Raw genomic sequence first — 3,229 nt, forward strand, 5'->3', positions numbered from 1 at the left:
AGAGTATTTTGTGGTTTGTGGCTTCAGATCAGGTAGACCTCTGCTTCCATCATCAAATTCATCCTTGACTGACTGCCTGCTTCTGTTTTTTAAGGGCCCTTGTGATTGATTACATTGCACCCACTCAGATAATGCAGGGTAAACTTCCTATTTCAAATTCTTTAAGCTAGTCATATCTGCAGAGTCACTTTTGGCATATAAGATAACATAGTAACAGGTTTTGGGAATTAGAATGCAGCTATCTTTGGGAGAATAATTATCGTGCTATCAATTTAAGCCTATCAATAATTTGTTCCTTTCTATTTCTGTGTAAAAAGGTATAACATATATACAGCACAATCTGTGGAACCATTCACCTAAAGCAGGTTTCTGGTCTAGGACTATTACAAATAAAGCTGTTATGAAAAATCATGTATAAGCTTTTGTGTGGACATAAACTTTCATTTTTCTGGGATAAATGCCCAGAAATGATAGGGTAGGTACACATTTAGATTTTTAAAACTGACCAAATGGTTTTCCAAAATGGCTATCCTATTTTATGTCCCCGCTAACAATGTATGTGAGAGTTTTTTCCTCTGTATCCTTGCCACTATTTAGTATTGTTACTATTTTTAAACTTGTTCTTCTTATAGGTATGTAGTAATATCTCATCATTTTCTTAGTTCACATTTCCCTAGCAGCTAGTGATGTTCAATATGTTTTCAAGTACTTAATCTTTTTCAGAAAGAATATCACTTTATTACTGTAATTGCAAAATCATAATTTCTGTATAGGAATGTAAAAGTGCACATTAGTAATGCATTGATAGTTCATTTCATTAAGAGGGTAAACATACTACAAATCATATTATAAAGAAAAAATATTGTAAAAATTTCTGGCCTTGCAGTGCACATTTTAGTACAAGTATTTAAAACAATAGTGTTCAATTCAGCAAAGTATTGTGGCAGTATTGCCACAGTCCTCTTAATTCAAAGACAGGACATGCAGCTTATAATAAAATGTCAGGCTATGTATTTACATGTTAAAAACCATTTGTAATTCATAAAATAAATATTTATTTAGGTGGTTTTAAATAATTTCATTGTGGAGTTCATGATAACTAAAACAAACATTCAATGACTTCTTAAGTGGAATAATCTAATTGCTAACCAATAGCTTTGGCTTCAGGTAGGAAAACCTCTCAGTATTTTATCAACTGTTGCTGTGTTTGTATTAATTATTCTATGTATTTGATGTCTTAAAATCCTTCACTTTTCCTTTCTCAAATCATCCCACTTCTTTTCAAATTATTTTAGAGATTTGTTCAAACTTGTTCTCTTTGCTGTACTTTCGCCTCCCACTCTCTTACTTCATTTTTGCTTGCTGTATTTTATCTGGTTCATTAGTGACCATCATTTTTGCCTCAGTTTCACATTTTTTGAGCAAAGTAATTTGAGCATCATCCCACTTTTACCAGCACTTCACTCAATGTTCAAACATACCTTTCACAAATGCAGTCACTAAGCAGTTCTGAAAACATATAAAAGTCAGCAAAAGCTTGTTCTTGATGTAACTGATCTATTTTCTCTTCAACCTCTGCGGGTTGAGACAAAGCTCTAGATAAAGCAGTACGATCCTCACAATCACCTAACATGGCAGCACTTTTAGCAAAGGCAACTGTACTGGCTGGAAATTCTTTTCTATGACAGACCAAGGCTTTGACACTGGTATGAAGTTTCCTAAACTGGTGATTGAGGTTCTCAAATTGCTGCTGCTTTTCTTCAAACCATGCATCTGATTCATCCACCATGATTGTCATTTTGTTAACAGTGTCAACAGCCTTGTTCACCATCCTCAATATTCCTGCTCCACCCAGAACCTGTGTGTTAACTGCTCTAGGCAGCTTTGAATTTTCCAAGAGCTGCCTTAAATCAGTATTGTATAGTAAAGTTGGATATTTTACCATTTTTTGAGGATACCTTTCAAGAGCTGCTCTTTGTTTTTCTACAAATTCAGTGGATGATGAATCTTCTTTACCTATTTTGACTTTGGTCACACCTACTACACTCTTTCCTGGAGCTGGTGGCACAATATAACCAACATGTAAATACTTGCTTGCTAACTTGCTGTGCAAACCAAGAAAGCCACTGAATCTTCTTCTTTATTTTTTTGGGGGGGGTCTTTTTCTGAGACAGGGTCTCAAGCTCACTTTGTAGCCCAGGCTGGCCTCAAACTCTGCAACAATCCTCCTGCCTCAGCCTCCTGAGTGCTGGGATTACAGGCGTGCACCACCATGCCCAGCTTGAATGTTCTTTTAACTGAAAGTTCACTCTTACTGAAAATGGAGAGAGAAGTCTTTGTTATTACTCTCTATGCCATGCAAGCATCCATGCCATCACCAACTTTGGATCCGACACACCAACCGTGATATCAAATATATCTTCTTTTCTTCTTCTTCAATCTCTTCCCTGGACCTGTCAGAGATCACAGGAGCTGACACACCCTTGAATTCCATTCTAGGAGCAATGAGTGCAGTAGGGGTGACAGATGTGACTGAAGGAGAAGGCTGTGAGGACAGGATAGGGTCCTTTTCTGGGCTGTCCCAAGAAACTTCTGTGGCTTCTCCCGAAAGGCCTTCTCTATCATCATCTAGTACAACTTCTGACAGTTTGGGGCTTTTGGAGTTTGCACTAATATCCTCTGTAGGAAGACTATCTGGCTGGTTCTGGAGATGATGGACTTGATTATTAAAAAGAACAGTAGTAGGTATTAGATTAGGATATCCATCTGTTATAATTATGTCTCTATAAACTTCAGAAATAGGACATTCCTTCCAAGGTGGAGACAGTGCCGGTGAACAGATCCTATCCGTCCTCCAGCCGTTCAAAGTTGAGGGGCTTCCTGCCCGCAGGGGAGGAGGCTCCCACTCAGCTGCCAGCATAGCTCACTCGCACAACTGTGCAGGACTGCTGAGCTGGGCCTCGCAGACCTGTCACGTGAACTCCCACGGCCAGGCTTCATGTACCCATTTGCCACCCGTTTAAAACCATAGATGAAATACCCCTTGGTGTCTGTTGCCTGTTTTTCAGCTGAATTATTTGTTTGTTTCACTGTTACACGAGCCCTATATCAGATATATAGTTGGTAAATATTTTCTCCCAGTCTGTAACTTGTCTTTTCATCCTCTTAAAAGGGTCCCACCCAGAGCACTAGTTTTCTTTTTCTTAAATTTGGTAAAATGTTATTTTTT

General features: G+C 38.2%; 1 pseudogene; it reads right to left on the reverse strand.

Moving 5' to 3' along the window:
* Positions 1-1,144: 1,144 nt before the first annotated feature.
* LOC102008167 lies at positions 1,145-2,920 on the reverse strand (annotated as a pseudogene).
* Between the last annotated feature and the right edge of the window lie 309 nt (positions 2,921-3,229).

This window comes from Chinchilla lanigera, unplaced genomic scaffold, assembly GCF_000276665.1.
Source record: "Chinchilla lanigera isolate Chin_1 unplaced genomic scaffold, ChiLan1.0 scaffold00001, whole genome shotgun sequence".
NCBI lineage: Eukaryota > Metazoa > Chordata > Mammalia > Rodentia > Chinchillidae > Chinchilla > Chinchilla lanigera.